This window comes from Cornus florida, unplaced genomic scaffold (assembly GCF_030987335.1).
Source record: "Cornus florida cultivar Cherokee Brave unplaced genomic scaffold, ASM3098733v1 CherokeeBrave_3.0.0_Hap2_Chr04, whole genome shotgun sequence".
In the NCBI taxonomy this organism is placed as follows: domain Eukaryota; kingdom Viridiplantae; phylum Streptophyta; class Magnoliopsida; order Cornales; family Cornaceae; genus Cornus; species Cornus florida.
Window position 1 is genome coordinate 16,611,660 of NW_026775574.1, and position 12,169 is coordinate 16,623,828.

General features: G+C 34.9%; 1 long non-coding RNA gene across 9 annotated transcripts; it reads right to left on the reverse strand.

Annotated features, from left to right (window-relative positions):
* Positions 1–378: 378 nt before the first annotated feature.
* Positions 379–11,546, reverse strand: LOC132302869 (uncharacterized). 9 transcript variants are annotated; one of them, XR_009480956.1, is made up of 5 exons: positions 11,392–11,545; positions 11,097–11,148; positions 9,842–9,898; positions 9,709–9,758; positions 379–666 (listed from the first exon to the last, which is right to left on the reverse strand). It is a non-coding gene; the product is annotated as an uncharacterized LOC132302869 (long non-coding RNA). The 9 variants fall into 9 exon arrangements; XR_009480957.1 differs by lacking the exon at positions 379–666 and adding an exon at positions 922–940; XR_009480953.1 differs by lacking the exon at positions 379–666 and adding an exon at positions 4,187–4,418.
* Positions 11,547–12,169: the final 623 nt, after the last annotated feature.

Below are 12,169 nucleotides of genomic sequence, written 5' to 3' on the forward strand. Positions count from 1 at the left end.
TGTAGTATTTGTTATGTTCTATGTTGTTGCATGTATAATAGCTTTAGGAAGAAAGTAGTCAGTTGGTTTTAATATGAGGCTGTGTATGCAAAATATATTTTGAAGCTGTATGAAGTGTGTATACAATGTATTTTCTGAATTGTCAAATGCTTGAGTAAAAGTGTATGTTGAAGTTAAATTGTAGAATTGTAAGTGTTAAGCCTTGTGTTTCGAATTGCACGAACAAAATCAAATTGACAAGTTACAATTTGTCAAAATGCATTTAAGGTAAAGTTGCATACATATATTCAAACCAACAGCTTCACTATCCAAAATAGCCATACATTAAAAACATTAACTATCATTACATTGCCATGCATTGTCAAAAAAGCTAACACATTCACAGTCCAAAATAGCCATACATTAAAAACAGCCACTGTCATTACATTGCCATACATTGTCGAATAAACCAACACATTCACTGTCCAAAATAGCCACACATTAAAAAAAAAAACCACCACTGTCCAAAATAAACCATCCACATTACACCATTAGTACAAAATACCCACCACGGTCCAAAATAAACCCACCACTGTCATTACTTGTGATACCCCTCGATTCTAGAGCCATGGGTGATCAAGTTCGAGCACAGATCCGAGGGATACCAACTGTCAATATGTAAACACGCTGGAATACAAAACGAAATAAAGAAAATAAATAATAAGCTGAGTAGAAATCTAAATACGAAAAACCTCCAAATAAAAGTTTAATAAAATTTAAACCTTTAATTCCGTACAACTCGGGAATCCAACTAGTGGACCCCTAATAATCCCAAATGATAAAACTTTACAGAATTAAAATCCAAAACTAAAATCAGAAAGAAAATCCTATTTAGTCAGAAGAGTGAGTGACTGTATCTGCATCACCACGAACAAGCTCTAAACCTGGTACTGTCAAACATCTAAAAAATAAGGGTGGGTCAGGCCCATATGCAAGTTCCATACTACTACAATCCATACAAACCCGATACGCAGATACATCCTAGATAACTCAACAAGAACTAAAGTAGTCCATATAGATATAAGTACACACTATAGGACGTTCACCAGCCCACATAATCCGTCTCAACCCGAGTAGAACAACCAGGGAAACATCATCAGGCCTGGTTATCAATCCTAGGCGATATACGCACCCTAATCGTGATCAGGAGACTCAAGCTCGTATCACGGTACCATAAGTATATATATATATAAATTCCTTCCTAATGCAAAAAGATAAAACAACCATCCATTATGTCGTTCAACTGTTTTAGTTGACAGGACATGTATCCATGTAGGAGTTAACTGTTTTAGTTAATCCATTCCGTATGTATAAAGGGGTAGGACTTAGCTTTTTGATCTAATCCATCCCTGATATGTCACCGTCCCATACCGGTACATATAATGCATATGATCCAAGAATGATGCACATTCCAAATGAACATCAAGTAAATCCAGAAACCAACATAATAGAAATCAGATATTGATAAGATCCTATCATGCATCCAGTATATGATTATAATCATAGATCCTCATTTTAAGTTGTTAAAGTAATGGCAAACAATTTAAACCCATCCATTTCCATATAATTGACAGAACAAAAATTATAACAGTTCAGCAATTGACAACCATAGCACGACATAATGCTAAACAGAATTTTAACTAAACACATTATGCCAGAATGCCAAAAACAATACGTCCATAATAGTCCATGTACTTAGCCAAAGCAACTCTAGTAATTAAATCCTCCTCAATCCTTGACGACATGCAAATTAATATTCAAATTTCATAACGTCATTTAATCCTCAAATATAAATCTAGAGCATACTATATTGAGACACAGAAATATTAACTGAACACATTATATTTGAATGCCAAAACTACCTCCATACTAGTCCATTTAGTTTTCTAAAGTGAGACTAGCAATTATAACTTCCGCTACTCCTGACAGCATATAATTTAGTATCTAAATTTCATGATATCCATAATCACAGCAGAAACCATCGTTCCTAGAACCTGATTAGATTATATTGGTCATTGATATAAAATCCCAAGAACAACTTCCCTTTCAGTCTATTCATTTAGCTTAAATAACTAGAAATTTAAATATTTCTCCTTCCTTGACACTATGCATAATTATGTTTATAATTCATGATGTCCCTTACCCATAGCCTAAACTATTACTCCTGGGTCTTTAAATATGTTATATATAATATTTTAAAACCCCCAACTAAACTTCAGTATTGCATTATAGCCCTTGCAGTCCAAAAACCACAAAAAAAACACGTTCTGGGCACTTACCAAAATTGGAGCCGCCTCCAATTTTAAGTTAAGCCAGCTCCACCCATATTGGAGCCACCTCAACACTTTGTGGAGCTGGCTCCACTTCAATGAAGCTGCCTCCATTGAAGGGTGGAGCCGCCTCCACTTCTCCAGCCTTCGTTTTTCCTTCTCTGCTTCCTCTGTGTTACTTTCTTCGCGTCCGGCCAAGTCTCAATCCTCTGTCCCAACTTTGTTAAAGATTTTTAAGGTTCATATTAAGTCCTAACAAGCCTAGAAACATATTTAATTCCAGCATGAATTACTTAGCAAAAGCTTAAACCATGATTGCAACAGTTTATGTTTTCTCCGTTTGTCTTCTTCGCGTCCGGCGAAGTTCAACCCTCCATTCTAGAATTTTTCTTACATTCCTAGGGTTTAATTCAGGTTCATTCAATCCTAGAAACTCCTCAAATTCCCTTGTGAAAATATTGACAAAAATTTAAAACAAAAACACAACAGTTCATAGTTTCAAAAGTGAACAGGGGTTTAAAATTGTACAGAGACTCTATCACGTATAAGCATCCGTTTTAATAATTAAATTAGATTCCTGGAGACTATAGAGAATGCACAGAACACAAGTTTACAGGAAGGAAATAGAATGAAACTTGCCTTTAGGCTTCGGTTTGAAACCTTTCAACGCCGGGTCTCTAAATTCCAGCAACCCCAACACTGTTATCCTCCTCTGACCATTATTCCCCTCCTCTGTGACTTCTTGATTCCATCCAGAACCAATCCTTTCATTATTCGTTAGCCTCACAAGCTATCATCAAAACCCTCTCTGTTTCCCCTTAAGCTTCTCTCTAGTTTTCCTCTCAAGACCTCTCTTTGGTTTCCTCTCAAAACATTATCACGTGAATAGAGTTCTTCCCAACCCTAGCAAACGTATCAGGATACATATATAGGCATCCCAATCTTAAGTCTGATTATATCCGTATCTCTATAGGCTTTAATTAAACCCTAATATAAGTCGGCGACCTAATTATACGGAAAAAAAAAATAATAAAACCCTACGACACAAACAACATATAAAAGCTACCAAATATAATATACCAAAGACACGTCAATTAAAACCAATAAATCAAAGAAGTAAATCTAACCACAATTAAACAATTAAATAAAACCAACCAACAAATAATTACAATTAACCAATTAAATAAAACAAATACATAATAACAATTAATCAATTAATTTAAAATAAAGTCACACTAAATCAACTAAGCGAATAAACTACATAAGTCACATAATTAAATCAAAATGTTATAAAAACAAAATTAAATTCCCTTTTTATCCTTTTGAAAACTAGGGGTATTACATTCTCCTCCCCTAACAAAAGGAATTCCGTTCTCAGAATTCACGAAACTCTGAATTATTGTCGTTTTAAAATTCATTTCCGTTTTCGTGTGGTATAGCCTCTTTTAGGTAAGCTTTACCAAATTTCCAACATAACCAACAATATACTAAGTTTCCATGTAAAAGAAATATAGTATAAATGTACAACTCCTAGGTTGTTTCTATCAACGATCCAATCATACCCATATTTAGCGAAGGGTAACAATCCCTATTCCTTCCAGTTCTATAGAACAAACACATAAAATTCATATGCATCCAGCGCTTAACAAGTTGGTAACGCTAAACAATAGGCTACTGCCTAAACCAAAAACCAAAATCCGTGAAGAGTCAGTGCAATACGTGAACCTGACCTTCCTCTAAAAGACAATGTTTTGCCATAAAAAGTGCATCGATTCTACAAGCTAAATATCAAATATATATTTTCTCATGTACTTGTTTGGGTATCATAAACCTACACTTATTAAACATGAAAAAGGTAGAATCCATTGCACAAAGTCTTTTACCAGTCTGAATGGGATTTTTTTATAAAATTTTTCAAAGAGTACAATTATAATAGGAGAATGAACTCCAATACAAATCAAAAAAATGACATAACCTTAGAGAAACAAAGCATATACAAACAATACAGGAGCAACAAAAGAAACAATCCAATCTGCCCTGCTCCACTTGATCTATCCAAGAACCCCAAGGAAAAAACCAAAACATCAGCTTCTCCAAGCCTCAACCATTCTGTCAAGACAAACAAAACTGTCAACATAACACAAACAATCCTCAACAAGAAGTTTGCTGTCAAATTGCAAAGAACCAGGGTATCTTTACTGGAAACCCTTATAAGACTACAACTTGTCCACTAGGGGTAACTTAGGGGTTCAAAGGCTTGTTGCATAAGTTAAATGCAACCGTGATTCCCACAAAAACGGCTTTTTAGTTCTGTATTGCTAAGGGACTAGCAATATGTAAGTTTAGGGGTGTGATGAACGCTGAATATATACATATTCGAGCCCCTAAATATACGTATGTTAAGGCTTAAAGTGATACTTATATCTATAGTTAGACTAATTTATGTTTAATGTGTGTTTACAGGTATTTTCCTAGAGAAATGGTTAAAATCGGGACTTTATGGTGATATCGAAGCTTACAAAGTCGTTGCCGGTCATTCAGAGCAAGCTGAGAGCTTAAATGGTGAAGTTTGAAGAAATTCAAGCCCCAAAGCTCGAGCCCAAGTGTTGAGGCTCGAGTATCACAACAAAGAAAAGAAAGAAAGTCAACAAGGTATTGAAGCTCGAGCCTTGTACCTTGGTGCTCGAGCCCCAACTTAGGGTGCTCGAGCCTTGACCCTCAAGCTTGAGCATGAGGCGTCGGAAGTTGAAGAGTTGGTTTGAATTGAAAGGCTATGCTCCTAGGTCTCATGCCTCACCTCCAGGATCGAACACTATTCATTGAAGCTCGAGCCTTGAGTCCCAAATGCTCGAGCCTAGAGTCCCAAATGCTCGAGCCTAATACCTAGTGCTCGAGCCCATGAAGCTTGGATCGAGCAATGTTAAAAGATTTCAATCCCAAAAATATTCTAAGTGTTGAAGGAAAAGACGCTTTAGAAAATAGTTGAAAAAAATTGGCTAAGTGTCAAAGTGAAGATTGAACAATTCTTGGAGCTCGAGCATCAAATTAGAGAAGCTCGAGCCTGAACCTTAAAGCTTGAGCCTCTGTTCCTAAAGCTCGAGCCTTCCACGACATGTCAGATTTAAAGTACGGGATTATTCTCTTTATCAGCCGTATCTCATCCCAGATTGGCCAAAAGACCTAAAAGCCTACCAGAACCTTATTTTCTTCTATAAAAGAAGGCGTAATCCTTGATAGAAGGGGTTCGAAATTTCAATTTCTTTTTACGTTGTTATTCAGAAGACTGGTAGCGTGGTGACTTTTAGGGTTTCCACAACCTTAGAAGTGAAGATCCTTAGAAGAGAAGTGTCCTCCGTGACGTTGGAGATGAACTCAACACAGATGATATCCGACCTCGTCATGAATAGCTAATCCCTCTCTTAAGGCACTGATGTAACCCAATCTAGTATTATGGTTTGATTGTTCTTAACTCTGGGATTATTTTAATATATTATGTTTTCTTGATTATATGACTATGAGCAATTAGGACAACTCAATTGGTTTTCATGCTTTAATAGATTACAAACTGTTATTACCTTGTCTTAGATATAATTGTTTGTTTTCTATTCTCAACCTATCTTATTAGACGGTATCTTGCAGAGCCTTGCCGGGCATAAGAATAGAGGTCATATAATAGTATTCCAATGTTTTTTATAAAAGAATGTTTTCATATTCTATGCTTAGGAAAGATAAATTATTTGCAAAGTAGTTAAAGTAGGTATGTGGATAGTCCATACTAACTGCAGATAGGTTATAATTAACTGAATTTTGTAAAACATTTTTCTTTAAAATCCAAATTGAACGAATGCTATAGAGTTCAATTCATTTGAAAACATAATTGGTTAAATTCCCAGAGTTGATACAATTGACCATAATATGATTATTGTGGTGAAGTCAAAGTTAAAGCCCTAAGATTTCTCTCTCTGATTACTTAGTTTAATATTTTAGTTTAATTTTAGTTTGTTTTTAATCGCAACAACCAAGTAAACTTTCCAACCAGTTACCTGTAAACCAATAGAACTAAGCTAAAGACTAAATATAAATCTCATCTCCCTGTGGGTTTGACATCTCTCTTTATAGCATTATTCTACACGGAATCATCCTATTGCGAGTGGTAAAATTAGACACGATCACTGATGTAGGGACATTTCTTGTATCATTTAGGGAAAGCACGTATGTGAGACTATATGTGTCATCATGTAGTTGGGTGCTTCTAACTTCATCTTCAAAGTCATTGGGGAAAGACAACAACAGTTGGGATATACTTTTGCCCAGAGATTTTGAGGGTGTGTTTTGTCAAAGGATCAAGGGCTAAAATCATAATACCCTCCTATTGTTTACAAAAACGACATATAACCCCTTCAATTATTAAACAATCCCCTCACAAACAAAAAGTATCATGTTGCCCCCTTTCTGTAATAAAACCGTTAAGTTGTTGTAAAATGACAATAATGCCCTTGATAGTATATTAATATTTTATTAGATTGAAATTGTTAATTTCAAATGATAATTTTGCCCTTCTTGTGAAACTAATCAACTTGAACAGTGGGTGTTCTTATTGGATTATGATTGTTAGTGGTTGTTTGACAAATTTTATAGGCTAGCTAATCTTAAACTAATGAATATAAATCTAGCAAATATGTGCACACAGTTTTGAATTCATCTTGGCCTAGAATATTTGGTTTTTTAGAATTCAAACTGTTGGAAATTGTTGAATCTCTAAAAATTAAGTCAAATTTCAAGATGCTTTGTCTCTCTCTCTCTCTCTCCCTGCATACGTGTACGGCATTATACTTGTTTACACACTTTTATCCTAAGCAACCTAATTATTTAGTGAAAATCTTATGGTAGGTTTTTCTTAAGCATCTTGACAACTTTAAATTGTAAATAAATTAAACAACTTAAAAACTATGTTGTTGCCTTAATCTTATGTATACATGCATTCCATGGATTTCAGATTTTAAATGCTTATTTTTCAAATTTTAATGTATTGATACTATGCTTCGTTATAATTAACAGTGGTTACTCCAAAAATTTAAATTGTCTAATTTTGTGTTCTCCTATTCTTGGATGGAATAGACCACTGGGATTGAACTGGGTTTCGCCGGGGGTGGATCAAGGTTGCTTGAGACGTCGCCGGACTGAACTGAATTTCACCAAGGAAGCTTGAGGCGTCGCTGGACTGAAGTAATTTGTTGGGTTTTACCGTTTCGCCAAGGAGAGCTCACTAGTAAAGCTTGTCGATAGTGGATCTAGTTTGGTCATTCACCGGAGCTCGCAGATTTATTGTCGGATAAAGCATGCAAGTCATGGTACTACATGGTTTGGTCATCGTCACCGTTGTGGTTTCATTCAGAAAGAACCTTGAGGCTCACGGGATAGAACTGGGTTTCGTCGGGGTGGGGCGAGGTTGCTTGAGACGTCGCTAGACTGAACTGGGTTTTGCCAGGGAGGGCTTGAGGCGTCACCAGACTAAAGCAATCTGTTGGGTCTTTGTTTCATCAAAAAAAGGAGTGCATCGGACTGAAGCAATCTCTGAAGTTTGGTTGAGGTTGTTTGTTTGGACTCACGTTGGCCACTGCTGAAACACGCTGGAAAACATGGAGTTTGAACTCTGACGTTGTTGAAAAGAAGAGAGATTCTTTAGACTTAGGTAGGGGCAGTTTAATCATTAAGTGGTTAAAAAGGTAGTATGGTCATATTCAAGTGAAATATTATGCACGTGACAATCATGTGATCTGATCTGTTAGTTTTTGACAAAAAATTAATAGAGAGGGGTTGATATGATAGATTTTTTAAAACATTAAGGAGTGATATGATAATCTCTTTAGTTGAAGGGATTAGTTGACAATTTTTAAAGATAAGAGGGGGGTTTTATGATTTTAGCCCAAGAGCAATGTTGAGAACACTAGAGAAAATATATATACAAAAAACAAAAAAAAAAAAATGCTCAAGATCTACACGTCTTTAGAATTTATTTCATGTCTTGAAATTAGAATAAGGAAAAAAAAATAGTTTAAATAAATTAAAATATTTTTTTTGTTTCATTTAAAGACGTGATTCAATGATATCAAACTTAATATCAACTTTTAGTATGAAGACGGGATGAAAATTCTTAACCTCCTCTATGGAAAGCAGAGTAGATGTTATATTGGTTGCATGTAAAGCGCTTGCTAACAATCTGAATCCAAATTTAGGGAGATGGATTCATGCTTTAGATATTTGGAATCTCTGTGTTTAGTAATATTAAAAGTTATGCGTAGGCACGGTTATTAGCCTAAATAACCGACACACACCCACTTTAAAATATATCATCAGGCCACAAAGCCCGTGTCTACTTTAACATGAGTTTAACTTCTTTTTACATATTATTAATGGACAAACTAGTCAATCAGTATTAGAATCTTAACAGCTAGAAATATTCTAGCAGTTAGCTGGGAAAGTAAATTCTTGAATTCTTCACCAATCTCTCTCACACATACACATAGGAATGATTTGCCAAATCACTAATTACAACTTATAAAGTAATTTCATCTGGAGAGAAAAATTGATCTCATTCTCCAAACTCCATAATTGCAAACAAGAAAGAACACAAATGAGGAAGTCATCGTTGATGGATTTGCATTGGCCTCAATTCAAATGATAAGCCCATGGACTTTGACTAAAGAGCATACCGTAAACGCTAGCCCACTTTAAAGTATTAAACACCAAAAAAACACTGAAGACTGTTAAACGGGATGGAATTGAAATCTTTATATTGAATTTAAAAATAATGAAAATTTTGACTCAATTTTCGGAATTGTTTTTCTTGTATTCTACAATTTTCAATTTTTTTTATTGTATTTTACAAACTCTAATTTCGAAACTCCAATTCCATATCTGTTAAACCATAATCATAACTCTATTGCCAAAAATTGCAAAACTTTCTTCCCCATTTTGAAAGCTTCAAAATGAAGCTGACTTTGAGTTTTGGACACCGTAGCGGCCAAATCTTTCTCTCATCTCATCTCATCTCTCCTACATCTCTCACTTCCTGTTCACTTTCTTCTATTTATGATCAAACAACAGTCACCACTAAACAAAACTAAAGGCTTGTAACTGAATTCTACTAACATACCTATTAACTGTACAATATATATATATATATAATCAAAACGATCCTTTCAATTGCCAAAAATCTCTTCAAATCCGTGTTCTCTTTGAATCATACAGAGTACAGAAAAACTTTATATGAAAAATCAAAGCATCCTCACACAGAATTATGCAAAGAACTGAGAATTCAAAAAGAAGAGATAAGTAAAAAAAAAAAAAAAAAAAATCTCAAAAAGAAGAGACGAGCAGTAGAGCAAGGGTGAATTACCACAATTGAGACGTGGATTACCACCATACCAAGTTTAAATACCCCAGAATCTGAAACATAGAGCAACAAAGGACTCTCTATCACGACAATTCATCCCTGTGATACAAAAACTTGCATTTTGAATTTTATATACCTTCTTTCACTATCATTTTATAGGGGGAAGGCAGCCCCATCTCAGGCAGAGCTGGCTCTGCAAATAGACATAATGAAACACCAAGGAAAAATACTTGGTTAAAATCAATTTACCAAAGCAACCAACAGCGAGCAAGATTATTTACTGATATTGATAGACTTTCCAACAACAAACTGTAACATAGAGAATTACTAATGCAGGCATGAGAATAATTACAGCAATGTTAGGAGATGTTCACTGAGACGCCCTATCTTCAATAAAGAAAAAAGATTACAAAAATATATTGAGACATTCAAACATACGTGTTTTATAGTATGACCTACACACCCGACGTAAGTTGAATCATTGCAAGTGGGTAGCACAAATTTCACCGTATGATTGTCCTTCCAAACCATGGATCCGCCTTGACTCTCCAAGAGGTCATTTCTCCCCGCCACAAAAAGTAAAAATTAACAAACTTTTATCTCCAAGAGGTCATTTGTCTCCCCGCCACAAAAAGTAAAAATTAACGAACTTTTATGAATCCATTATTAATATAACTCAGCCGTGTACACTGCCTCAGTAGGATGTGATCAGGGGTCAGTAACCAGTACCTGCGTGTCGAACATGACATAGATTGTTACCAAATAAAAATAAGAAATAAAAAATAATAAGAAATAAAAAATAAATTCTTTATATGCTAACCTCCCCTTTTGGAAGGGGAGGAAAAAAGTGGAAGGCTCTGATCCAAAAAACAATCGGATATTCGAAAATTAATTGTTTGAGTCAATTGTCATTGGGATATAATTTGACTGGTTTTTGTCCCAACATCAAAAAAACAAATTATAGTGTTAATCTTGGAGTAGCATCGCTTTTCGGCAAAGAAATGAAGTAAAAAAAGCCAACTGTTCTAATTTCCTTCTACCCACATGTGTATACTTCATACCGAAAGAAACAAGTCCTAATTTAGTATGGTATGAAACAAGTACTAATTTAGTAAAGAGAAATTTCTAATAAATCCGCCTTGACTCTCTAATAAGCATATTCGGAAACTACCAATTTAATTTGTTTCCACCTTTATTTAGTGGATAATAAAGACCCATAATCAGAATTGAAACTGAAAGAAAAAAATTTGAGCAGGGATAACCATTAACCCTAACTAGTAAGCACTGAAACCAAATTTCAAATTAATTCTAATGTCAGAGAGAGGAAAGAGATGGGGTTTTGTTTCGGTGCTGCTTAAACGTTTAATAACAATAACACAAAACAAACTTACTCTTTTCCGAATCTACTCAATCCAAATAATTCTCCCTTCCCAATAAGTAAACCTATATCAAAAGCACAAATTTTAAACTGGTCAACAAAAATTATTACGCACTAAGTACTCATGCATTTTCTGACATGATCTTTATATTGAAAGACACATGATTCAGATCGGAAAAGAAAAGAAAAAAAGGTCTTTGCATTCCCAACTTATAATTCTTGCACCAAATCATAACAACAAAGTATGCAAAACCTGAATAAAATATATATCAGCAAGGATTTGGCAGGAGAAAAAGAATTAAGAGTACCTGATGATTGAGGCGGCATAGCATAGCAAGAAAGGTAAGACCAAAACTGGGGATTTTATTCAGACAGGAGCGAAGTGAGTTTTAGGGATTTGATTTTTTGCCTAAAAATGATGGTTCGGCGGATCGCGAGAGGGGCATAGAATGAATATTAGGGCTATGTTTCTTATTTATATGGACTTTTTGGACCTCAAGTATGTGGGCCTTTCTTATTTCAAAAGCCCAAGTCAACCAAGTCTTAACGTTTGGCTTTGCCTTAATTGCTTTCTTTATTTTAACTAATTTAAATCTCCTTTTCTTAGCCAGCTGATGTGGCCGAATCCTGGCCGTTGCACAACAGATAGAAGCCGAGGGAGGCTAGAAACGTCGATGACCCGGTTCCTTAACTCTCTCCCTCTTTTTGGTGCAGCATTTCAATTTTTTTCTTTCAAATTTGTGGGCCTCTTTCTGTTATGGTTTTCAAGGCTTTTTGCTTATATACTATAACGTTGATGGTAAAAATTCTTGAACTAGGACATTTTGAGGCTTTTACATTTTCTTTATATTGTGACATTATTGACATATTTGAGGTTGAAACAATACATGTTCAAGGATTAATGATTTTATTAAGATTATATAAATAAAAATAAAATAAAATTGAGGGGACAGTGTGATATGTCTCGTGGTGGATTATTGAGTACTCTAAGAGAATCGACATCCGTCGATAAAAGAAGACAAAATATCTAAACCCTTCTCATAATTAGATTCTACAACACACAATTTGGCACCTTTCGAAAAAATA